The sequence below is a fragment of the Pseudonaja textilis genome, chromosome 3 (genome assembly GCF_049901715.1).
Source record: "Pseudonaja textilis isolate UNSWEBS1 chromosome 3, rPseTex1.2, whole genome shotgun sequence".
Classification (NCBI taxonomy): Eukaryota; Metazoa; Chordata; class Lepidosauria; order Squamata; family Elapidae; genus Pseudonaja; species Pseudonaja textilis.
The window spans coordinates 92538309-92566022 of NC_141992.1; the positions used below are offsets into that span (position 1 = coordinate 92538309).

Genomic DNA, 27714 nt, shown 5'->3' on the forward strand with positions numbered 1-27714 from the left:
ATACTGTTAACTCCATGCTGCAATTTCTCCCATAACAGTCCTTTAAGAATCTGGACATATCCCAACTTAAAAAAAAAAAAAAAGCAAAGCAAAGCATACATAAAACTGGGCAGGCGTGGGGAGATCGCAGCGTCTAAAGCTTTGTGATGCCCATCTAATTGAAATAAGATCTGTATCTTCTTAGCGTCTGAAGCCAAATATATATAAGACCATCCTGTCTTCTGTACCCTCAATCGCTCTATAAGAAAGGCCCCCGCAATTATACTTCTACATCCTGGGGGGCGGGGGGGGGGGAATAAGCGGGAGCTTCATTTCCGACACAACCTTAATACAAGCGGGAGAAAGGGGGAATCGAAGCCAAGGCAGCCCGCTTCGTTCTTTGACACGAGACAAGGCGGGGCGGCAGAGACGGGCGCCGTGATACGGGGAGCGAGAAGGGCCGGCTGCTTGCTGCCCGTCCGCCTTCTCAGATCTTCACCACCTTCCCCACGCTTACAGCTAGATGCCTTTATAATCAAGTGGGACGCGCGTTCAGACGGCCAGGCGCGCACACGCGGTTAGTAAGCCGGGGAGGGGGTGTGGGGGCGCGCGGAATCGTACCGGAGAAGCGGGCGAGAAAAGGTCCGAGGAGATTCGCTTCGTAAAGATGCGCGTTGGTGGGAATAGCGCGTTCTTCGAAGCCGAGACGTCACGCGAGCACTGGGACACAACCGGGAGAGGGAGAGAGAGCGAGGGGAGACAGATGAGGCCCACCAACTCTCTGTGGTTCCCGCCGATTCAGGAGCCGCCTTTCCTTTCCTTTCCGCTCCGCTTGCCTTCAAGCTTTGCTGAACCGGAGGCTCCCCGCCGGCGACGGGAGCAGCCTCTCCCTCTCTCCTCCGCTCTCCCGGCAGCAAATTCCTTCACAACGCCTCTGTCTTTGTAAACTTCCTAGTAAAATAAAACCAGTCAGAAAAAGTGAGGCTCAATTTGTGTCTCTCGTGTGTGTGTGTGTGTGTGTGTGTGAGAGAGAGAGAGAGAGAGAGAGAGAGTGACACACTCTCTCTCCCCCCCCTCTCTCTCTCTCTGTGTGGGTGTGTGTGTTTGTGGGTGTGTGGGTGTGTTTGTGTGTGTCATGTCTAAGAGGAACAAGGTTCCGTTCAGTCCCCGGAGACCCGAATTTCAAACGCACGCTGCGATCCTTGAGGCTCATTCAGCTGCGCGCAAAGCAAACGGGGTGCGGTTTGGAAAGCATGTAGCCTTTCTTTTGCAACCTGTAAAGGAGGCTGGCTGGGGAAATGAAAGGAGTTGTGCAAAGGCATGTGTGTGAGAGGTTTACTCTCTGTCTACGCATCCCCCCCCCTCCGTTTCTCCCGAATCTTATTGGATCCTCCCCCGTTCCCAGCTTCCTTAAGCACCTCCGCCTCTATATCTATCAGGATGAGTCCAGCCTCCTCGCCTAGTTCTCTCCGTGTGTCATCTTATCTCCGGGACCAAAGCCCGCCCCACCGGCTCTTTTGGGTGTTAAGTTTTCTTTCTTTCTCTCTTTTCCCCTGCCCGTTTTTTTTTTTCAGGAGTGTCCAAGCTTTCCACTTCGCCAGTTTCCTCAAGTGAATCTTTAGATCGTCCACCTGCTTTGCCTTAAGAGGGATAGTCCAAGCAAACCTGCGAGATCGGGTTCCCTGCCTTTTTTGTTCGTTTGTTTGTTTGTTTGCGGCGCCTTGATCCCCTTGCTGTTGTTGTTATTAGCATTCCTACTACTATTGTTATTACTCGTACGATTTTTTCCCCCGCTTTTGGGAGGCTCGCGAGCTCTTCTCTCTCGGTCGCTGTAGCGCGCGCGCGCGCTCGAGCGCGCACACGGGCAAAGACACATATGTAAAGCGCGCTTTGTCAAAGCCGGGGCTCTCGGCCGTCGAGGAATCGCTGGAGGGTGGCGGCTACCGTCCCGCCGGGAGGCCTAGCGTGTTAGCCTAAGGCTTGCAGACCTCACCCTTCGGAAAGCTCCTACAAAAGCTTTGGAACTATCATGGGATATTCGCTGGCTTCGTGGAACCTTTTTATTCCGGGACACCTCGCCTCGTGAAATTCCGCCCGGTGAGTACCTACCTATCTAGTCCTGACATAGCGGCTTCCAGTTCTTTTGGGTGTTAGGACACCTTTTCCCATCCCAACCTGAGTCCCTGAGCACGTTAGACTACCGTTCCCATAATCCCCAGTCAAATTTGGAGACCAGTGAAGAAGTCGAGCACCGAGCAAACGTTTGACGCTTGCTCGCCCGTCTGGTCAGTACTTCCCACTCCCCCTTTCAGAGAAAGTGTGTGTGTGTGGGGGTGTCTAGCAAAAAAATCCCTATTCGGGGGGTACTTAGGGGAATATTTGCAAACCCCGATTTAACCCCCCTAGTAGAATACCTGTGTTTGCACTGAAGAACATTTCCATCCCTTAACCTTTCCCCCGCCCGTCCAAATTCAATTGGCAGCCTTTGGTTTAAAATGTGAGCGCGCGGGGGTGCCGTGAGGAGAGAATTAACTTTGTTCCGTAACTTAGATTACTCAAAGCTTCGAGCCTCTTTCTTCCACACACGGACACGGGTTATAAACCACCGCACGGGAGTTTTAAGCTCGGGCTGTTGAATGCTTCTTGATATCCGAGGAGCTCTCGCAATATGCTTTTCGGTTCGGCGCGCTGGTGGAGCTCCTGTTGGGCGGCGGACGAAATTTCAGGGCTGAAAGGCCTGGCAAAGGGGTTTTTTGGGGGGGTGATGTCACAAAGGTGTGGTACCTCTGTCTTTGCGGGGACGTCGCCCTAAGTCAGTCCTTTGATATGAAATGGGCAGAAGATGTTCTGTCTGGTGGAGACTTTCTGGGAGACCCTTAAAGTCCTTGAAGGAAACCTAAAGAGGGAGCAGAGAAGGGACCAGTCCTCTTTTTGGTTGTCCCAAAGCTTTACAGGGGTTAGAACAGCCTTCCCACCCCAACCTGGTCCTCTGCATACCTTAGTTTACCATTCCCATAATCCCCAGTCAGGTTTTGAGACCAAACAATGCTGGATATGAGTATTTGTTCCTAAGAGAGTCTTGAAAGTGTCTGGAGAAGACAGCAGAGAGTTTATAGAAGTATAAACATTTCAGGGGTGTGCAGGTGTGTATATACAGACACATGTAGAGTTGTAGAGTTGTAGTTGCCAACCAAAAGATCTTTTTAAGACCAGTAACAGATTTGGAAAACCCCTAGAGATACTTTCTGACAAAGAGCTGCTTAAATGGTCAGTCTTCTTCCCAATGCATGGCTCTTCTGGGTACACATTTTGCTCTAGGTGACCTCCTGAAAGTTGGCACATGGTAAGCTGGTGGCCTGAAGGGACATTTCATTTCTGCCAGTAGACCATCCCCGGGGTCTTAGTAAATCTCCAACCTTCTTCCAGATCATAACTAACCTAATGGTAAAGCTGTTGCTAAAAAGTATTGATGCCAAGCAAAGCATCCTCAAGAGCATTTGGAAACACCAGAGAGTTAAGAGTTACTGTGAGTTCTAGACATGAAGGGGGAATTGCCGGGGTCATTGCCAATGGCAGGTGACATGAGTTCCCTTTTCTGGGGTCTTGCCCTTAAATCTCAAATTCATGATTATACAGCAAGGGGCAGAGCCTGGTGAGAATGAGTGTCTCCTTTCATCTTATGGGTTTGTGACCCATTATGGTAAGGAGGGACAGATAGATTTTCTTTCCTGGCACATGCATGCCCTCTCTGGCTTTTCAAAACCCGATTTACTTGATAGAAAGCCCTTTTGCTCCTTGTGGAGTGCCCACCTCACCATACTCATGATCATTCTGAGGTAGATTCCTTTGCAGATGAAATGCAATGCTCAGCCCAGCATACTCTTCTAAAATATGTGTGTGTGATTAGGATTAAAAGCCTACATCTGATCACCAGATAGGTGGGTCCTGCTTGACCATTGCTAGAAGCAATGCTGAATCTGAAGGAGCTTTGCCTTGACTTAACTAAGACGTCCTTGTTTCATTCATCCCCAATGGGTTGAGCTGGGATTTACCCCACCGCCATCACTGAATTTTGCAAAGCCCCTTTTCAGTTGGATATTACCCTCATCTAGCATTCAAGGGTGGGGCATGTTTGATTTTTCTAATGCCCCCACTAGTATTTTTGAGAAACCAACCTGGTAGGAATTGTTCTGGATTAACTAAACCCGGTGTAAAACCGTCTACCTTCCTTCTCCTATGCTGCAACTAGCTGGAAGCTGGGGGAAGGCAAGTCACCTTGCTCCGCAGCGTCCCCATCAACCAAGCGCCTCTCTTCGTCTCCTTGTCATCCCTGTTAGCGTTGGCCTTCTCTCTCCACCCCCTCAAACAGAACTTGTGTAATTAACCAAATCCCAGTCGGAGCTAGTCAATTACACTTCCGAGGAGGCGGCTTGCAGCTACCGCAAGCAGCTGCAGCCCCCCCTCCCCCCCCTCTTTTTCAACTCTTCTGGATCCGGGAGAAAGAGAAACTTTGAGGACGAGCAGATGCACGCCAGAGGAATGACGGAAGGCGGGCGAGCCAGCTAGGTAAGCGAGTCTGCACGATCTGGGCGTCTTGTGAAAACTACGAGAAAGGAGAGCGCCGATCTTAGGCTTGGCGGTGGGCAAGGTGGGCTCTGATCGACGGACAGAACCGGAGGGATAGCGAGCGAGAAACGAACGGGCGAAAGGGATGGTGGGGGGTGGGCGGCAGGCGTCGCACTGGCATGTTCGGGCGGAAGGAGGAAGCCCTACAGCGCTTAATCGGCTGACCGAGTGGCGTTAGAAAAAAAATTCTTCTGCGCCTCGCTTGCGAAGAAATTAATGCGATTTAATGGTGCATTAGTAGGCATTTGCAGGCAGCGGGCGACCAAGCGCCTGGCAAGTAAGCAATAGACTCCTCCGGCAAAAATAATAATAAAAAAAACTCGATCAGCGTTAAAGTCTTATTCTTAGCTTGATATTATTCACTGGGAGTTTGTTGCGGGGAAGTTGGGGGTGGGGGTGGGGAGAACAGGACTGATGGGATACATGCCAATCGGAAAAAAAGGTGGCTGGGTGAAAAAGACCAGGGTGGAATAAAATTTCCAAAGATTATTCAGCAGTTTGTTAGTTTCGATTTGGATGGTTAAGTATGAAAGAGAGCAAAGGAGCATGAAATGAAATCAACCCCTCCAGCAAGTCAGTTCAGCACAGTGCCTTTAAAAGTTTGTATCTTATCTCACCAAGATATTCATTATTACCTGGTGTGTCTGAATGTTCTATGTCTTCATGGTGTGGTGTTTTTTTTTTCTCCCTCTTAGAAAGGAGTAACAGAAAGACAGGCAGAGATAGTAGCTGCAATGGCCCATTCCAATTTATGTACTGTAGGTTTCTTGCTTCTGTAAATCCAGGCTCATTTAAATATACAACTAAGAAGATTTTTCTTGATCACAGGGTAAGGAACTAGTAGAGATTTTTCTGAGGTTTTAAGGAGAAGGACTGGCAGCCTGGCCAACAAGTAAAAAGGAAATAAGTGAGGCTTAGATGGGTTAGTGGAGGGAGATTTATGAATGCTTGGTTCTTATCAGTAACAAATGGTTCCTGAGAATTGTTCAGTCAAAAGTGCTGCACATGGCACTACTTAGCATTACAGATACATACATCCACACACATATTTAATCCCCATTCAGTTCATAACATCTCTTGCAGGATGAGGTGACCCTTCTATCCAAAATTCTGGTGAACTGTTGGCAGTCAGTCTCAAAACTGATGAAGTAATGGGCCAACAGAGGCAATTATTTATGATTTTCCTGAAGTTTTTATTTGCAACATATGATGGCATGGGAATGACCAATATGTAGAGAAGAAAAATAAAAGATCTGGGTTTTGGATTAATGAAAGGCAGGGTAGAAAATTCAGCACATTTTCTTTAATTTGTTTTAGGGGCAATATTTTTGTCTTTCTAAGTCCTGATCACGCCTTCATATGATTAAGCCATTTCACTACATTTGTGCTTGATTGACACATGGACATACAGTTCCCTAAAAAGCTAAATGTGTGAACTCAACCCCATTGTAAACATGGATAAAATATTAGTTGAATATCCCATTTTGATATGTCTTTCGTAGTCTGTTCATATGATAAATAGGTGGGGATAAACCAACTTTAGATGTGGAGAAGTGCTCTTCGGTTTTACTTCAGTGTTCGGCCTAGAGTCAATCCCTCTCTGTCAGTCTCTAAGTAAATAGCCATCTCTTTACAGGGCTGCTGTGAGAGCAAAACCTAAATAAATTTGAAATGTCACTGCACAGTAAAGGATCGTAAGAGGAGACAAGAAATGAGCTTCCAAGATTGGTAGGATGATAAGATAGGTAGATAAATTCTCTGGCTCTTTGTATCCCTCCCTCCCTCCCTTTCTTCCTTCCTTCTTTCCTTCCTTCCTTGTATTTCTTCTATCTAGAAGAACAGGACTTTTCAGAGAGGAACATCTTGCTTTTGCAGCCAGATGGTAGCAGACTCCAAATCTCAGATGATTTGAATCCTCTATTGGTTTCATCACCAAGCTGTAGACCAGGATTGGGTACTTGTTCTTTGCTGGGATAATGATCATGATTTCTCTTTCTCCTTCTTCTTGAGAATCAGTCACCCAGAAGATTTTCATCTTATCCTGAAACGAGAAACAGTTTATTTGGCATGTAAGCTTGTGTGCCTAAATTGCTACTCTGTGGGTAGCAGTATTGGTCTAATTAATCCATATTACTTAATCAGATAGTTCCTGAACTGTCTGTAGGGTAGGTATAATCTCTATGATCACAAATAGAGCAGGGAGGAAATTGAACTCCAGATGGATAAAACAAGGAATAATTGAAAAATAAGGGGTGAAATGTCTCAAGGTGAGTTGATGCGACTTGGCACTAGTTACAAATTGATAGGCACTAAGCAGGTAATGAGCCACAGTCCTCGGCTGTGACTTTCTATTGCTTTCTTCTGCCTTTTCTGTGAAAATGTCATTAAGTATTAAAGTGCATCCTTTGGTGAATGACTCTATCACACAGCTGTCACAAGCCCTTTCTTACTCAGTTGATTGCACCATGAAATAATATTCTCTTTATCACAAGGAAGTTGGGAAAGGACTCTTTTTAACTGACAAGATTTAAGCATAAAACCATTATTGCTCTTTATTTTTCTACATAGGAAGGAGAGTCAGTGAACCTTTTGGAAATGTGGGAGTGTGTAAAAGGAATAAAAAATAAGGTTAATGACTCTGGCTAATCAGTTAAGAAACTGCAATATCCTGAGTGAAGAATATAAACCCTAGTGAAGCTACAGGGAATTAGCACATATGAGTTCATCTTATTGTTAGATATTCCACACCATGCATGTTCCACACCATGCATAGAGCAAGTAGGGAAAATGAACCAAATGCTCAGAGAATCTTGAATCTCATTTTCTTGAATCTCATTTTTACTACCATGCTGACATATGCTTAGTAAAACAATACTTCTTGCCTTGGGTGTTCACTGATGAAATGCAGAAAAATAATCTAAACTAGAAAATTTACAAACACAGAGATGAACTCATTTTGTCTCGGCATAAGGCAGAATTTATACAACAAAAGCATATCTATCCATATGTCTGTCAGTGAAACACTATTACTTCTCCCTATTTTGCCTTGAGCTTTGATATAAGTAATACTTCAAATGAATCTTGGTTGTACTGACTTTCCACCACTATCTAATCCAAGGTAGACATCCTGATTGATGGCACTGTAAGATCTGATTCCATTTGAATCAGCCTTCTCTTGGGTTAGAGCTGATTAGAGTAGAAAGGATCTAGTTACATGACTTTAAAGGAAAATGTTTGTTAGGTGAGAAAAAATGTTTTCAGTTCTAAATTGGCATCAAGAACAACATTCTTAGGGTGTCACTTATTCTATCATAGCAACGTTCTTTTGTTTTAGTTGAAATAAGGGGACATAGACACTGATTTTTCTGGGGAGGTATATCAGTAGTTTTTACTCAAGACCATTTGCCAAGTAGCTGAAATTTTTTTATAACCATATATGGCTTTGCCTGTCCAGGCTGAACATCAAGGGATGTTCTGCTTCAAGATAAATCAGAGAGTCCTGGACTTGAGAACTGCTCTTCTTGGTAATAGCCCAAGAAGTCTAGAACATACTTTTTACCTGCATGTTCAATCATCATTCCATCTTTATATTCAGGAAAGTCCTTAACAATGGTTTTGTTTCATGAGGTCTTTGGATCCTAGGATGATTACAAGGTCATTTTTATTATTGCAATTACTATTCTAATTATAATTGCAATTTTCAAAACATATTTTTTCCCTGCTTTAATTGCAGGGATGTCTGGTATTGCTTTATTGAGGTTCATCGGTCAGAGCTGGCCACATTGGGACAGTCTGTAGTTGTTCTTAAATAAAAAGGCACAGATTAATGTGTATTGGGACCCACAAGAATACAGTGTATGGGATAAGTACTATGCAATGAGGTGGGAAAATGAAACTAAAAAGTTCTATGTACCAATAGAACTTTACTGTATCTATTTCTCTGCAGTGAATGGTCCAGTTATAATTTTAGATACAGTGACTACTTTTTATAGTTAAATATATAAGGAGTAGTGGATGGAATCATGTATTATGGTAAGTGAGGGATCAGCAACTCAAAATCCACATGTCAGCCTAACTCTAGAACAACCCTGTTTGGGATACACATTTGATTTCAAAACTTTCTGTTTCCAGCTGTACCATCTCTTACTCTGGTGGAGTGGAAAACAGATTCATCAAAACTTTACCAAAAGACACAAGACCAAAAACAACCCTGCATCTCTGACACACAAGTCCACACTCTCTTCATGTCAAAACTAGTCATAATTTAAAAATATAATGCAGGCCTTGGCTTAAAAAAAGTTCCTTGCTTCTTTTCTAAGACATGACATAATTTGTTTATTTGTTTGCTTGAATTATTTACATGGCTGCCCATCTCACAACAGTGATTTGAGTGGCATGCTAGTGTTAAAGCCTCAGCCAAAAGAAGCACACAAAGATTAAAACAATGCTACCACAATGACCTATGGTGCCCAAAATAAACAATGCATCACAATCATAAATCAGACCCGAACCACCTGGCTCAAATGCTTGGAGAAACAGCCAGATCTTCCATGTTTTACAAAAGAATAACAGGGCCAGCCAGATCTCCAGTGGGATACTGTTCCATGGGGCAAGCACTGCCCCAAAGTTGACATATCTCATGGATCCAAGATAACACTGCTTGATAGAGAGGATTCAGATCATGCCTTCTACATCTGGCAGGATGAGCATAAATAAAGGGAGAAGTTGACACATGGACAGCTTTATAGATGATAACTAGCCCATTGAAATGCACCCAGTGGGAGACAGTGAAACTCATGGAGCTGTGGTATATGGGTGTAATGAGAATTGCCAAATGCCTTCTGTGTTGCTGCATTCTGGACCAGCTGTAGCTTCCAAATACTATTGAAGAGCAGCTGCATGTACAGTGCATTACAGGAATCCAAGTGGGAGGTGATTGAAATATGAGTCACCAGGAGCATTTTTTATTTGGGCATTGGTCAGAACCCTGACACCTCCATGTTGAACAATGGGTACAATTGGTATACAAGGCAAATGTGCAGAGGTGGTTGGCATTTGTTCCCTGAGCAGGAACCATGAGTCTAGCAGAACCATAACCCACCCACCCCTGCCATTCCAGGGAAATGTAACCCCAGCCAAAGTTATTTTTCCAGATACAGGACTTTAAAACTCACAGCTACTCAGTCTTGCCAGAATCAACAGGAGCTGCTGATTGCCAACCACCTCTGACAGGTGACAGAGGACACTTATATCAATCAGGGTAAAGGGTAAATTTGGCTGCATATTTCAATTTATTCATCTCTTTGCCTTCCTAATCTTTTCTGCCACATAGTCTTGGATAAGAAGAGAAAATCTTTTTAGAAAGTACTTTAGAGCAGGGGTCTTCAAACTTGACAGCTTTAAGACTTCTGGACTTCAACTTCCAGAATTCCTCCTCATGTCATGTTAGCTCGGGAATTCTTGGAGTTGAAGTCCACAAGTCTTAAACTTGCCAAGTTTGAAGACCCTTACTTTAGAGGCTTCAACCTAATCCAAAATTTCAGATTTTCTGAGGGGAACCAGCCTCATCATCTGAATAGCTTGAAAATACCAAACAAGCAATCATTGGTAATTACAGAGATCTTGAAGAAACAAAATACAGTAGAAACAAGCAAAGACTCCTATGTGCAAGAGGACTTGCCCTCTATATAAGCAGGTTGTATCTTGAAAATGTCAACAGACAAGTTGCCTGTGTATCAACATGACAAATGGCTGGATAAAAACTTGGCCAGTCTGGTCTTTACAAAAACATGTCTCTTTTTTTCTCCCCCTCCCAAATAAATGATAGACAGGTTTAGCTATACCACAAGAACTGAATTATTTCTTTGCTTGTTTTCATATTATTCTGGCATGCCCTGGAATAATCCAAAACACTTTTCAATTAAAATAGCAGGGAGGAAAGTAACAACAAATTAAAATGTAAATAATAATAAAAAAATTAATTATTATCCAGCAAAAGATATTGTGTGTGTGTGTGTGTGTGTGTGTGTGTGTGTGTTCATATTCTTTTATGATGGAGAGAATAATATGCAAATTCAGCCAGGAAGATCCAGGGAACAAGAATGGTTATGAAAGCAGAGTGTCTTCCAAAGGGTCTGTCTTACAGAATTTAACATTTAGAAATAGCAATCACATTTAGACTTGCATATTGCTTCATAATGCTTCAGAGCCCTCTCTCAGTGATTTACAGAGTCAGCATATTTCCCCCAACAATCTGGGTCCTCATTTTATTGACCTCAGAAGGCTGAAATGTTGAGTCAACTTACAGCCGGTCAGGATCGAACTCCTGGCAGTGAGCAAAGTCAGCCTCCAATATAACTCTTAGTAATTTAAAAAAAAAATACTAACAAGAACTAACAATTTTAATTACTGCATGTTACATCTCTAGGCATGTAACAGTGCATGGCCAAATCCTTGATAATGTCTTGTCTAGAATTTGGTCCTTCAAATTTGGCCCTTATCAGAAGTCGGTTAGAAGTAAGAATTTTCTTCTGGTAGAGTGAAATACATTTCCAATTTTGATTTAGAAAGGCACCTCTAATTTTAATTCAGGTAGAAATTTTTATGTTAACAAGAACCGTGGTGGCAACAGTGATTAGAATGCAATATTGCAGGCAAACTCTGTCCATAGCCTGGAGTTTGATCCTGATGGGGTTCAAGGTTGACTTGGGTTTCCATCCTTCTGAGATCAGTAAAATGAGGACTTAGATTGTTGGGGGCAAAATGCAATAATTCTGACATTGTAAACAACCCAGCAACTACTGAAAGCACGATGAGGTGGTATATAAGTCTAAGTGCTATTGCTATTGCTGGTTTTATGTAGAAGTCTAGAAAACATTGCCTTGTATACTTGTATACTTCATCTCAACCATTTAGGCTATTAATTCAGTTACTAGTCTGGGAATACAGGTAAGGGTTTTTTGTTTTTTTTACTTATGACCATTTGTTTAACTATTTGTTCAAAGTTACAGTGGCCTTGCAAAATGTTCTTTCAAAGTTATGATGGTTGCACTAACTCCACTGTCACACAATTGCAGTTCAGATGTTGGCAAAATGGCTTGAATTTATGATCAGTGCAATATCCTGCTGTTGCAGAATTGTGATGTGTGCCCAGTGGTGGGATTCAAATAATTTTACAACTAGTTCACCCAGGGTCAGGTTGGCTGTTGTGAGAGGTATGGCCCATCCCCATCCTCCAGCTCTGCTGCACATGTGGGACAAGCCTCTCGTGATGGCCAATCTGACCCTGGGTGAACCAGTTGTGGAATTACACCCCACACCACTATCAAAGTGGATCCTGAGTGCTGCACTGCAATGGAGAAATGGGCAACAGAGCTTCTGGAGAGAGGGAGGAGGAGCAGGGAGAGGGAAAACAGTCTTCTCCTTCCCTTGCACTGGCCACTCCGTTTCTCCATTGCAGTGCAGCACAGCTCCCAGGATGCACTTTGATAGTGTGTGTGTGGGGGTGGGTGGGTGGGTATGAGTGGGTGGGTGTAATTTCACTTGAACCAGGGTGAACTGGCTGAATCCCACTGTTATGTGTGCCCTTTCCAATTAATTTTCAAAAAGCAATTCATATAAGACAGTGTGATTCAGTTATCATTGCATTGGGCCCAACTGCTATAAAGATTTTTTCTAAAATCGGGTCTGGTCATTTGATAACTCACTGAATGACTATATCATTGCATTGGTTCCAACTGGAGTCATAATTGGAAGACCACCTATATATAGTATGATGTTTATATGCATACGCATTGTTTCCAACTTTACAGTTGATTTTAACCTGTATTTTGCACAGTTTTTAAAAATCTTTTTATTTTTTAAAAAATCTTTCCTCGAGTGAGAAACATACATTTCTCACAAAACTGAAACAGTATCTTACATTGTGGGAAATTTATTAACTTTTTGAGGAGTATTTTGGCCTCATGTTTTGAGTCGGTGGCTCATATTGTTCCATTACTGTACTTATTCAGTTTAATCTCACCAAAGCAACATTTTCAACCCATTTAGGCACAACTGAAAAAGAGCTGTAAAATCAAACAATAGTTGAGCTTTATTTGATAGGAAAATAATTATTAAAAGGAAAGCATGACATTAGTTAAATCCAGATTTCCTTAATAATTCTTCTATCTCGCATTAGAATTAGCACTTAGAACATTCTTACAGTGCCTAATAGAACAGGGGGTGATTTGTGATAATTCTAAGAGTCTGTACTTCTATGCCTTGTAGTTATATCGTTGAGTTACTCATTATTCATCAGTCACTGTTGTCCAGGATGTGAAGTCACAGAGGTTTAATGCTTATTTTTTCCTCAAATCATTAAATAAATCTGATTTATAGGCTAATCATCCAAAGTCAATTATTTCATTAGAACTAAAGCACAGATGGAAGCATTTTCTAATACATAAAATGCATCTCAGAATATTTTTTATTAAAAAAAATGCTTATAACTCCAGATTATTGCTTGGAAACTTTTCATTTCAAATTGTTATTTTAGTGTCTCAAGGATATCTGAAGGTCAGTCTGTTCGAGCGCAGCGATGTGCAAATTTTAAGAGGGTAGTATTGTAAGCACTATAAGCACTATTTGAAAAAAAAAGTGAAGATGCAGGATAAAGAAATGACAAACTTAAATTGGATTTCAATAAAATCCAATTGAAAGTGCATTATAAAGAGTTAATCACTCATTATTATTTACTATTATTTTTAAATGACATTTACATTATTATTATTATGAACGTTTATTCATTAAACATGAAGCTCAGTCATCAGGACATTTAAAAATATATCACAAATATCATTCATTGCTCTGATGGTTGATATGGGTTGCTGCCAGCATCCTAGGTATCAACCAAGTATCTTCTTAAAATGTATGTTGTTCTGAGTAGTGCAATCTTTTGAAGCTCTGCTGGTGCTTCAGCAAGAAGCTGCAACTTCTTGATGTATTTTGCAAAATTCTTGGACATGGTACCAAGTGCCCCGATGACAATGGGTATCACTGTTACATGTTTCATTAATAATCACATAGTTTTGATGGACAGGTCATGATATTTCATGATTTTTCCAGTTCTTTTTCTTTGACTCTGGCATCTCCTGGTACAACAATGTTGTTGTTGTTGTTGTTGTTGTTGTTGTATTATTTTCTTATTCACATTTAAAATGACAATCTGGTAGAAATATTGGAACAGCACCAAAGGCTTTGGAAATCATATATAAGGGACTTCTAAAATATCTGTATATGTTAGAATATTTAGATAATCTGGATACAAACATGGACAGAAGGTGGCTTGATTCAAATTGATATTGCCTATGAGATATTAGAAGAAATAAATATGTGCTTGCTTAAAATAGTAGTCTGATGACAATGGAAAAAAGATTCTGCTTCCTGAATACTTCTGGGTATATCTTATAGATATTTGGCTGTTAATCGTGAAAATGACCTGTATTTTAATCTCTCGTGTACCATTTTATACAAATCTTGTTTTTATACAATAGCAGATGTGTATACCCTTCAGTACCTGTTGACCATGCTGCATACACAAAAGAAACATATGAAAACATGTAACTGTTGTTGAAGCACATCCAGTACACCAAGCACAATTGGAATATCTTTGGAGATCTAAAAGTAGAGGCTCTGCTGCTTTAATGCACCTCGGATATACTAAGTACTGTTGTTACCTAGGCGAATGGAACAGCCATGGAAGAGACTCACATTATACTAAAAAGAAATGGCCACTCTGAAAGGATTTGGTTGCAGTACAGAAAAACAGGGCACGTGCGCTTGTTAACCTGATGAATTTATTTTTGTCTCCACTTCATATAAAACTCAAACTGATGAAACATTTTGTGAAAGCAGTGAACAAGGAAGGTGAATGGTTTTGTTATTTGAGACAGATGTTTCCAAGAATAATTGATTAAGGAAGGCATTTTTATTGGTCCACAGATCAGATATGTCATCAATGGCAAGGAGTTGCCAGATCTGCTAGTGGTGCCAGAGAAAATCACCTGGAAAGCAATCATTGAAAATTTTCTTGACAACTACAGAGACCCAAATTACATCCTGCTGTTGTATACTATTCTTAAAGCATACATAACATTTCACTGAAGATTCATTTTTTACATTCACATTTGGACTTTCCTGAAAATCTAGGTGCAATCAATGATGGACATGGTGAAAGATTTCAGCAGGACATTTCCACAATGGAAAAATGGTATCAGGGCAACTGGAATTCACCAATGCTGGTTGACTCTTGTTGGACACTGCAACAACAAGCATTGGACACTGAGTGTGAACAAAAATCAACAGAAAAAACATTTTCAGCCCTGTTACACTCACACAGCACGTCAGAAATACGAGATTAAATACATTATATTGGTTAAAAAGTTATTTTCATATTTCACAAGATTCCTATGTGATACAATTATTCTGAAATTAAAGTTGTGTTTGGTTTGAAGGGATCTATGATAATCATTAAACATTTTTCAGGAAGCAGAATTTTTTAAAACAAAATTGTTCAGTGGCATCCAAAGTTGTCTTCTTAATACTCTTTGTAATACTAAATATGAGATAGAATATTGTCCTGCTCAAAGAAATGGAGCAGGAATGTTCTCAAGAATTTTCCCAATGATGTCACACCATAATTTATTTATTTATTTATTTATTTATTTATTTATTTATTTGCTTATTTGCTTATTTACTTATTTATTTATTTAACAAATGTTATATATCTGCCTAACTCACACAAAAGTGACTCCAGGCAACAATTTTAAAAATCTACCATATAAGAAACATATAAGCACATAAAATACCTCCCCCCATGACAACACAGTGAAGTTAGCCACTTGATTGGCTCCATTCCTGTATGTGATCCCCAGGTCGACTGACAAAAACATGTTTTTAGGGCACTTGGAAAAACAACAGGGTAGAGGGGAGGAATGATGTTGCATAACGAAGGGACCATCCGAGATGTTATATTGTAATATGTAGATGGGTGACATCCAACTGTTACATACTAAAGATTATATCCTTAATTCTTACTATTGACCATATTTGAGGGGGTCAGTGAAAAGATTAAAGTATCTGATGTCTAGCATTTTTCTAAGACATGAAAATCTGAAAATGGCCAAGAACAAATTGCCAGGACTTTGAGGAGGATCCATTTGTGATAAAAATCAATAATTTTTTTTGAAAATTTGATGGGGCAATAACCTAGTTGATGAAACAGGAATACATTTTCAAATGTAGGATGGAAGGAATGGTGTCACCACTGCTCTTCAAATACTTATTTTGAAGATTCTCCTTAGGTGAGCTGTCAAGGGAAGCCTCAAAATTGTACTTTTTATCCTTTCCTTCTATTTCTTCAAGTTTAGTTTGTATTAGATTTTACTATTATAATCAACATTCCAGAATCTCAAATGCAGTGTATTTCCCAATTTCTGGGTTAAAGTCTCAGCAAAACATTTGTTTTCTTTACTGCCAGTCCCACCTGCTTCTGTTACTTCTGCTCCAAATCACTGCTGAACGGTGCCAATTTCTAAGTGTGCTGTTTATTACAGGTGATTTTCTTTCTCTGTCTTTCTGTCTCTGTCTCTCTTTCTCTCCCCTCCCTTCTCATTTCCCTCTGTCTTTGCTTCTCACACCTCTTTCAGCCTATCATCAGCCAAGACACTCCAGAAGAAATAGAGCAAGTCTGATGGGGCTTCTCATGGCTCATTTTTCTGCTGTCACTCTCCATTTCAGCATCTTCTTAATTTAAAATTATATGAAATAACAAAACCGGGGCAGAATTATCCCTACCAAGGAGGGAGACACATAGTTTTGTATAACTAAGTAGTCCTCTACAGCAGTGGTCTCCAACTTTTTGGGCACCAGGGACAGGTTCCGTGGAGAAAGGCCATGAACCAGAGGGCATATGGTTTTGCATGCTGCCTGCATCCCGCAGATGGGGCTTTGCTTATGTGCATAGCCCAGCTGCTGGCATACTGTGGACTGGTGCTAGACTGGTACCCTTCCACGGACCAGGAATTGGGGACCCCTATTCTAGAGGGAGACAACAAAACTAACCTGCTGATGGGAAACCATTCTTAGATTTAGGGAGAAAGGGAAGGATACAATTGAAACTTACAATTACAGGGAAAGGGGCCAATAAGCAAAATATTAGTACAGTTTCTCTCATTATTTTCTGTGGTGAGAAATTCTGGACAGTTACAATCTGTAAAATCTATTTCTGAATATTGTTAAAGTAGATCAGCATGAACATTATTCCATTTCCCCACCTCCCAAATGAAATATGGAGAATATTTTTCTTTTCTCCTTTGCTTTCTTGTCCAAAAAGAGGCTTGGAGTGGTGGTTGGAAAAAGTTAATGGGTGTAAATTTGCAGTCAAGCACTTCTTCAGTGAGCCAGATTGAGGAAGGCTGTGTTATGGAGATACATAATAATATGTTCCTTTGTATCAGATCAGATTATCTATCTACTTAAGTCCTTGTGGATTGCAGTCTCTTCAGTGCACATTTTAAATATGATTTTACCTAGCTCATAATTTGGAATTCATGCTTAAACCACACCATAGTTGCATTTTTTTAAAAATGCATTTCCCTCTATCTCTGTTATGTAGTTTTCCGGGAATAAAAAACATTCAGAAAAGCGTTTGTTTGAAGAAGAAAAAAAGCATACCCATGACAATGTACAAAAATATTTTTAGGCAAATCGCTGGGGAATATGCATAAAAAATTGTTGTATTTTATCTTATGATACCAGAACTGAAACTGTAACCTTTAAGATGAAAAGCATCTGCTTTATTTGCTGAAACATGGCCCTTTCTTAATGGCCATGTAGTTAATATATAAATATTTTAGGAAAAAGATTAGAATACCCAAGATAGCTCAAAATTTACAGATGCCTTTTGCAACCACGCTATTAGTCTCCAGTACTCTTATGGGATAGAAAGTGGTTATAAAAGAATAACAGAGTTAAAAGGAACCTTGGAGGTCTTTTAGTCCAACCCATTGCTCAGGTAGGAGACCCTGGCCTATACCATTTAGAATAGAATAGAATAGAATAGAATAGAATAGAATAGAGTAACAGAGTTGGAAGGGACCTTGGAGGTCTTCTAGTCCAACCCTGTGCCTAGGCAGGAAACCCTACACGACTTCAGACAAATGGTTATCCAACATCTTTTTAAAAACTTCCAGTTTTGGAGCATTCTGATTAATTGTTCTAACTGTCAGGAAATTTCTCCTTAGTTTCTTAGTTTAATTAGACAAATGGTTGTCTAATTAAATTCAGTATGGTGCTATTCCTCCTTATATTCCAAACTTTGTCAAATTCATCCATTTTTTTAAAAATCTGCATATTATAAAAGGGTGACTTATCTTTGAAAGAGCAGTGCTTTCCTATAAATAAACTAATGTTGGCAATTAAAATAAATGATTTATTATTTTAGATTGCTGTAAGATCATTTGCATTTTTAAGTTAAAGATCAGCATTGTTGGATGTACTATAAATATATTTAGAAATATTCTGGCTATTAAGACACCAAAAGTAAATGCTGTGTTCAAATATATTATGACATCCTTACAAGAAATGAATCTAGCTGACATGTATTAACATAGATTATGCCAGTTAATCTCTTTCAACCCTAGGAAGGCAATGGCAAACTACTCTTGAAATCACAGCAACATCTACTTATTTTTTTAAAAAGGAATAAGGACTGTAGATCACCTGATTAACATTATTTAATTATCTTGAGCTGCCTGATCAAATCTGTATTATGTGAGCTATATACACATTCATTAAAATAATGTGAATTTTACTAGAATCCATCTGAATTAGTGAGCCAATTTGTTAGAGTGTTTAAAGCACAAGACTAGAAGCCAGGATATTGTGCATTCTAATCCCGTCTTAAGAAAAACCACCTAGTAATCTTGGGCCAGTCACTCTCTATCAGCCCTTGGAAGCAAGCAAGAGCAAACTATTTCTGAGAAACCTTGTTAGGAAAACTGCAGGGATAATCCAGGCAGTTTCCAGCGGACAAACGCTGACTTGATGGCACACACACACACACACACAAAACAAAACACACAACACACACACACACAAGCCACAGCTCTGTACTACCAGTGGCCAATCCAATGTTTCTGAGCACAATGATCAGTAATATCAGCTAGAAGTTCAAATATGAGGAAGATTAGATGCTATTTATATGCTCCTTATCTAGACATAATTCATTTGTCAGCTGGTGGATTTTTAAAATAGCTATTACTACTAAGCAAAATAAGTAAGAGTAATACTCTTGCAAAAATGCATCCCTGGATGTATTAATCATGTCCAATATTAGATTTTGGACAGCCGGTCTTTGACTAGAAATGGTATGTGCTTTGTCAGAGAAAAATCTTGAGAGATGGAGAGGCAATTGATCAGACAGCTTCCCCCATACATTATTGGTCTGAAAGAATAATGATGTGATGAAAAAACTACATAAGTCTGACCCAGATGCAAATCACTTGGTTGGTCATGAACCAAGGGAGTTAGGTAATTGTGTGGAAAGAGGTCTCAGAAGGGAGAATACAGATATTCTAGGAGAAAAGGGGAAGGAGAGACAACCTATCTGCCTGATTAATGTGAAATTAAGCATGAAATAACTATGACAGAACAGAAAGAGCCAAATTATGCAGGAAGTAACTCAAATTTAATGGAACTGGTAGGAGTCATATAAAACAGTCTTGGAAATAGGACTTGGCTTTGTATCTCAAATTTGCAGTGTCTTTCCTCTATAAGTTTGTAGAGCATTAAAAGAAATAGTAAAATGCCCTTTATAAATAGGGGAAGCAGTTGAGCAAAGATGCTCAGCAGGTATTAGCCACTGGTTGATTGAATAAATACTAGCTGTATATTTTATCATCATTTCTCTTCCCATGAAGTGAGTAGAAGACATGTCAGACAGTTGGGTGCATTTTTAATAAGCAAAGGTAGACATAGGGAATATTCCTTGTTCTATGCTTGCACATCAACAGCATTAACTGCTCTTCTAACTTCAGAATATCACTGGAACAGGAATTTGTTTCTTTGGTAGTAGATATATATTATCTACACAGACACACACAGGCACAGAGACACATGCATCCGCACTCTCACCACATTATTTTCCTACATGCCAAAAGTTTTTTTTTTAAATTCCATCATGAAAACATGTTTTGACCTGTAGAATCTCTGGTTTATCTCAGTTGATGTCTTTCATAATATACTTTTGGTTTTCCCCTATTGTAATCAGATATGTGTAGGAGAATGGTTGAAACTTAAACATCTTCCTAATGCATATTCTGTAGAAATACTAAAAAGGATGATACCTGTATGTGTCTCCCTGAGGTATGATTGTTACACCTAGCTACTCAGCAACATTGAGATTTAATTAAGATAGTTTACCCTTTCCTTTTAAATCTTTAAAAATTAAGCTCTCTTCAGAAATGAGTCTTTTTTTTATGAAACTCCTGGAATTCAATCAAAGTAAGCTGACTGTCCTTTTCCAGAGGCAGAATAAATACATATTTTCTACTTTTTTAAAAAAAAAAATCCAAACTGTATACACATTTAAATCCATTTTGTAGATACATACATCTTCACAAAGAGGATATTCTGCAATTTGTGAATCACAAAATCAGCCTCTCACAACAAGGTGGCTTAGATAAACAATTCCAATATTGATTAGCTCTCTTTCCACCACCTGAGAAATTCCAGGGTTTGAAGCTACATAGGAAAATTTAAAAAAAACACTTTGAAGGAGAAAATAAATAAATAAAACCATTTTCATAACGTTATTAAGAAAAGTATGTAGTTCACAGAAGTCAAGTTTGACTTAAGAGGATCCTTTATTTTTTTCTATTGATGTAATTTCTAGAAATTTTTCCTTTTCCTTCTTTAAAAATAATGTAGAAAAAGTATTTTTATTGGTTACCAACATTATTCAAGCCGGTGTCTTTAATCACTCGTACATTACAGCTGCATAATTTACAAATGTCTTTTTCTGCTTTGAGTCAAAGTGTTGGTAGAGAAACAAAAAAAATGTTATTAATGTGGAAATGTAAATCTTCTGAATCTCCCATGCTTATTTATTTGGAAGTCAAACTCATTCTAATCAACTGGACTCCTTCCAGCATAATTGGCGCATAGGATTACAGTCTGTGAATAAACATTACTTAGAATTTTAACTTGGAGATCTGTGCTTTTTGAATGCATCCCAATAAATATCTATGTCTAGAATTTTTAAATGTGATAGGTCTCTATTGAATACCATGAATGGCCAAGAAACACAGGGATTATCGAGCAAATCAACCCAGACTCAAGGTTTCTCCTCATTCAAGGCACAACTACCGAAGCTCCATTATCCTAATTTGAAGAACCGGCTTTCTGGAGAAGGCTCTAATGCTGGGAAAAGTGGAAGAAGAAGAGGATGACCAGCAGTAAGGTGGATAAACTCAATTAATTGTAGCGGTGGTGTACTGTTTTTTTTTTTTTAAATAAAGTTTTATTGGGGTTTTCACACACACAAAATACAAGTAAAACATCTTTTTTTGAAAATAGCATAGTCCTGGGTTGAACTTCTTTATACAGACACAAAACTCAATTTCATGCTCCTTTTTGTATTCAATTCCATATCTTATACTATTTTACATATTCTATATAGTTTTTCCCTTCTTTTAATTTTCTCAATTTTATTTTGATTATCTCATCCCAATTCAAATCATTATATTCATACTTTTGTCTGTTCTGTTTCAATTTCATATTATCCTTTCTCATTCAACAAATTTTCTCCTGTAGTTACTAGTTGGAGTATGACACCTTTATATGTTTTAATTATATCCATTCAATTCTTATTTAAACTTCAATATATACCTTAAGGTTATGACCTTCAATATAATACATAATACATAACTTCCAATCGAATTCTGCTTGGTAGATTCTTATAATACACACTATATTCTTTTAAAAAAAGGATTATAAATATATGTAATTATAAACCCTTATTCCATTCCAATTCAGTTCTAACATTAATAATCATTAAAGTCTTAACTTCTTTAACATTTCTTTTCAATTAAATATCATACTTCCTTAAAGACACATATAATCTCCATAATTAATTTTTCCCTTATTTCTCTTCACATGTTTTGTAAATCATTAAATATTCATTTTGTTACATTTATTTATTGACAAGCATTTACAAACCTAGTTACAATAACTATTTTATCAAACATTTTAATCATACATTGTTCCATATTTGCTGAAATTATTTTTATTTCTAATATAACAATACTATCTTATGTACCTTTGCAGAATCCTCTTTTCCATTAGATTTTCACCCATTATCTCTAAATAGGCCCTGTTTCTCTGTATTTTGTTTCTGTCCTTTATAACTTCTTTTCCTTTCTTTCTTCTCTCTCTTGTTCTCCCTCCCCCTTTTACCCCCTTGTCTCTCTAGTTCTAATTCTCTCTTCTGCATTTCCCTCTTCTGTTGCTTTCTGATTTTATACTTATTTTTCACTCTATTCTTTTTTGAGGGGGTTGTTTTTCCCAATTTAAACTTTCCATTCTCTTTCCCCCCTTTCCCTTTTTTCCCCACCTAAGATTACTTGTTCATTAAAGATGGCTTCTTCTTTGTCCCAATTTTCTTGTTCTGCAGGCATTTCTTGTTGTTTCTCATAGTTCCAAATCTCCATTTCTAAGAACTGAAATACGAAGCCAAAAGAACCTCTCCCTTCTTGTGCATTTTCTTTGTACTTTTTAAGTTCCATTTTCAGTTCTTCTAAAAGTGGAGCCATTTTAAACAGTTTTAAACAACCACCCGATTGATTTTAGTCATTCAAATGCAATAACGAAGAGTCCAGAGATCACCAAGTAATCAAAGTAGTCCCAAGCTGTTTCTTCTTATTTCATTTTTCACTTTCTCTTCCTGGAGTTTTATGATTTTGTTGTGATGTTTCAGTTAAGATGTATCTTTTGGAAGTCTTGTTGAGATTTTGCTGTAAGTTCTTTTTAATTCCAGGCAGTCTCCTCCCTTCCAGATCCTGCCCTTTTATTCTTTTTCTCTCCTTTCCTGTTTTCAAAAGCTTTTAATTATCCAGAAATCTTTATTATCCCTTTGCCTTTTTATTTTCAGCATTAAATGCCTATTAATGTCAAAGTGGTTTTTTTTCCAATTTCTTGCTTAAGTCTCTTAGCTGTCAGTATAGGAAGAGGAGGAAAAAAAACCAAATCCTTTCCCTTTTCTCTCTCCTTTGCAGCTTAGAAATCTTCTTAGGGAACTTATTCTTATTGTTTTTTTTTTTAATAGTTTCAATTCCAGGGTACCTTATTTATTGCTTTTGCTGTTTGACCCGGTCAACCAAAACTTTCTCTTCTTATCTTCCTTCTGCATATTCTTTTCCGGTCGAGTTCTTCTTTATGATGGCCATTTCTGACCACCGCTACAACCGCCTTCAGGAAAGGGAGTAATGGCCAGCTGGGGAGGAGAGATGCAGCTCTCCTCAACCCTGCAGGCAGTCTCCCCCTTCTTTACCACCTCTACGGGGTGGCTTAGCCCTAAAACCAGAGATGCGGTTTCAGTCTGTTGCTGAAGAAGCTCAAACTGGAAGCTGTGGTGGTATACTGTTGAAGGACCTGGAGGACCAGGCTAGGGACACTGTGATGGAGAAAATCTGTGTGGTTGCTAAGAGTTGACACTGACTTGATGATAACCACTCACTCAACCAAGACACATATAAATTACAGGAAGCTGCCAATCATGATATTTATATTTTTCTGCAAGAGGAAAAGAAAGGCAATAGTCTGGCTGAAAGTTATCACTGTGTTCTTCTAGAAATTTCAACAGCTGTATTGTTCAAACTAATCTTATTGCACTAGATAAGTATGTAGAGCTGATTTGCCTTTCATTGTGATGCAAAAGAAGGCCTTTTGTGCCATTATTTTTTATTACTTTGGGGAACAATGCTCATACTTCAGTTAACTGTCTGTTATGTAAAGCTCAGAAGATCCTTCCTTCTGGATTGACCTTAACAGGCAGGTTTTTGAGTATTTTGTTTGTTTTGAAGGAATGCTGTATTTTGTGAAGAGGAGTAAAAAAAACAACCATAAACATTGTTAACTCCATATAAAAACAAATAAAAGCTGAACTACCCTAAAGCCTATTGTTGTCATGAACAAATCTTTATTATAAGGCTTTCATGACTTATCCTTCCTTTTGCTGAATCTCAGAAGGATTCTACCAGTCCTTTTTTTAACTAACATTTTTTTATTAGAAGGCATAAGATGCAGCTCACTGGATACTATTAAAGAAAACAAACATGTCTTTAGGGTACCAGAATAAGTGGGTCATACCAGAGTTATTTTTTCCTAGTTGTCATGCCCTTAACTTTTTCAATATACAACTGTAGTTTTTTACATACATGGAATAGTTCCTTGGTACTTCTCTTGGCAAGATTTTGGAAGTAGTTTGCCATTGCCTGCTTTCTAGGAAAGAGAGAGAGAGTGACATGCCTAAACTGAGACTATAACTCCCGGTCTCCCAGTTTGTAGATGCCTGGAGATATAAAACTGGTGATGCAAAAGAGTACACTTGTTTTTTTTTCTTCTTCTAAAGGCAGTGGTAAACTTTTCCAAAACAGACACTTTTAGATATGTTGTAGAACAACCTGGATAGCAGAAATGCTTTTATGGGATTTTCAGTTTTGATTCAAATTTGTGTTTATTAATTCTTCTGTTCTGCTCTGTCCCATTTGTCCTGGGTTGAATCCAGAAGAGCATTGCTAATACATGATGGACACATAGCACATTAGAGAAAGAGCATGTGAAAGCAACTCTGATCTTGTTTTTTGAAGTTGTTAAGACAAGTAATGGTGCTGTTGGTGTAGATGTGGACATTGCCTTTGTTGGTGGGTCTGATTCCCACGTTACCATTATTGTTCTGTTGTTTCTTTTGCTTGTGAGAAATTGCTTGTCTGTAATACTTTAACCCCACATCTACACCTAAACAGCAAAGATAACTTGAATAATTATTTGCATTACTGAAATTACTGAAATTATGAATTATATAATTCAAGCAGGTAACAAGCATATGGAACTTTACACTAGATCAATACTTCTATAAAATTATATTTTAAATTATATTTTTATAACATCATTTTATGTAGCGTACATAACATATATCTGTAATTATTTTCATTGCATTACTATTTTTATTTTAGTTTCTAATATTATATATTAGATGGTGCAAATGTCTATCAGATTTTAGCCACAATGTTTTTTGAGGGACAAGAAAAAAAAGTTTTAAGACTATCCTTCATATTTCCATAGTACTTAAATTTCTTTGCACTAACTGTAGAGATGTAAACTTAAATAAGGGAGACTCATTAGTCATCATTATAATTTAATGGCCTGGAACATTTTTGAGTCAGTAAGTACACAGAAGAATAAACTTTGCTATTATTGTTCTCTTGTAATTTAGAAAGCGGCATGATCTTTTCAAAAAAGTTAATTTAAAAAGTTCAATGTTTCATGTTTAAAGCAACTATCCAGCGGTGGTATTCAGCAGGTTCTGACCAGTTCTGGAGAACTGCTAGCAGAAATTTTGAGTAGTTCGGGGAATCAGCAAATACTACCTCTGACTGGAGATTTTACAGTATCCGTCCCCTGCCACGCCCTTCAAGCCACACCCACAGAACCAGTAGTAACAAATTTTGAATCCCATCCATTAAACTTCACATTTTAATTTGATATAGAGATAGAGATGATAATATATAGATGATAATATAGATGATAGATGTAGGTATATATGTATGTACATCCACACTCACACACCGGGGGGGGGGGGCGTGGGGGGAAATTGAACACTTTTTGTCCTATCTATCTCTATTCATATATGCAGCATCTATATAATTACAATTAAGCTGAAAGACTCCAACAACAATAATAACCACAGAAAAACCACTTTAAAAGGCTTGAATAAACTAAAGTATTTCATGCCTTTTATGAACTGTAACAAAAAGGGAAATGCCGATACTAGCACAGAAAAGAAGATCTAAATAATCCAAACTGTTTAATAATTTCTTCCAGGACCTTGAACTCATCCTGGAAAGCAGTGATAAGCAGTTTGTTTTGACAGAAGAATAATCTGGGGACTTCACATCTATGCTGAAGCATTCTGAGCTAGTTACTGAGTCAGAGTCATCTTCAAGGAATGCCAAGAGGACATTGCAATCATTCAGCCTTAGTTGCCACTACATCTGCTGCTGATGCAAGTTTTATCTTCAGGAGACAATGTCTTGTGCCTCAAATTATGAGGTTTCCAGCATTAGTGCTATGTCCAAGAAGAACCCCCAAGTTCCAGGCCTTATATTTAAGAAAAAATATAACAATTCAAACAATTCTCCTAAATCCTGAAATTTCTTGCCCAGATTCAGATTTAGTTTCTTCCACAGCATTCTGTTTTTTAAAGCCAGAGACAGGCAGTGACTTGTAGCCCTTTGTTTATAGAAAAGGATGAGTATACCTGGATATCAACAGCACCTGTGCAAGGGGGTATTCAGCAGGTTCTGACCAGTTCTGGAGAACCGGTAGCAGAATTTTTGAGTAGTTCAGAGAACCTGAAAATATCACCTCTGACCAGCCACGCCCCATCTATTCTCTGCCTCCTGAGTCCCAGCTGATTGTCTGGGTCTTTTGTTGCCCTGCACAGGAAAACAGAACTGGAAAGCAGGTTAGTGGGTTGGAGAGGGAATGGGGATTTTGCAGTAACCTTCCCATACCATGCCCACCAAGTCACACCCACCAAGCCATGCCATGCCCACCAAATGATGCCCACAGAACTGGTAGTAAAAAAAATTGAATCCCACCACTGCACATATGGATAGTTCTTCCAAGAGATGTCATGTATATGTTAAATAACAATGGAGATTAAAAATGGATCATCCCCAAAACAATTCCAAGAAAGCAAACAGAGTTCCCACAATGCTACTTTCTCAGAGACATTGTAAACCTTAGAATCCAATTGCCAGATCCCTCCAGAACTTTAAAATAATACAGTAGCCAATGGTGTAGAGGCAATTGAGGCATTCTGGTTATTAATGAAATTGCTCTTCCTTTCTTTCTCTTCCAGTTTAGATAATTCAATAAGGTAACGAGATCTACTTCTTTCAAACCTATTGAGCAAAATATTGAATAACTAAACAATTTTCTCTGAAAGTTACTGAATTTGCTATTGGAAGGTTTTCTCTATTTGGCTAAGCATGGAATATTGGCTGGTGACCTATAATTGATATCAGATAGGTGAGCTCAAATAGGTCAGAAACCAGAGATGGTTTCTTAAGCCAGGGCCACAGATGTCCTTAACATCAAGAATGAAGAATAGAATAGAATAGAATAGAATAGAATAGAATAGAATAGAATAGAATAGCAGAGTTGAAAGGGACCTTGGGGGTCTTCTAGTCCAGCAGTCGCCAACCGGTGGACTGTGGCCCACTGGTGGGCCATGGAAAATTTTTGGTGGGCCTCAGAAGAAATGGCCCCCAAAAGCAATTATACTGGGCCGCTCAGTTCTTGCGCCTCCCGGCTCTCTGATGGACCTCAGAGTCAGGCCCCTGAGATGCACATGCCAACCAGATCCTACACCTGGCGGCAGCAGCACCAGCAGTCCCCTCCCCCAGCACCCACTGTCAGCTCTTCCCCATTAGTTCTCTAGCTTTGAATTGCTCCCAGCTCTCTCTCTTCCCTCCCCCCGTGCAGGCAGGAAAGGAAGATGGAGCCATGCACAGCTGTCCCCTTTTCCAGCCCTTACGGCCTCTCCCCACATCGAAGCCTTGGAAACACAGGCAAAGCCACCGCAGTGGTAGTGTCCTGAGTTGCCTTAGCATGCTTGGTTAGTTAGGAATCACCCTACCCAGAGAAGGAAGTGGTGCTGGAGGAGGAGGAGGAGGCAGTAGTGAAGAAGCAAGCAACTCAGGCTGCTACCACTGTGGTGGCTTTGCCTGTGTTTCTGAGGCTTCGATGTTGGCAGCAAGGGCTAGAAAAGGGGAGAGCGGTGCA

At 39.2% G+C, this 27714-nt stretch overlaps 1 protein-coding gene across 2 annotated transcripts in view; it reads left to right on the top strand.

The window, feature by feature from the left end:
• The first annotated feature begins 1858 nt into the window (after positions 1 to 1858).
• The window catches only part of BRINP3 (BMP/retinoic acid inducible neural specific 3), a 307089-nt gene continuing 281233 nt past the window's right edge, over positions 1859 to 27714 (top strand). Inside the window, exon 1 of one of the 2 annotated variants that reach the window (XM_087930393.1) lies at positions 1859 to 2076. The gene's annotated coding sequence lies outside the window, so the exon portion shown is untranslated. Of the gene's footprint in view, positions 2077 to 4303; positions 4546 to 27714 lie in introns of those variants that run through there. The other variant, XM_026703240.2, reaches the window with a different exon arrangement.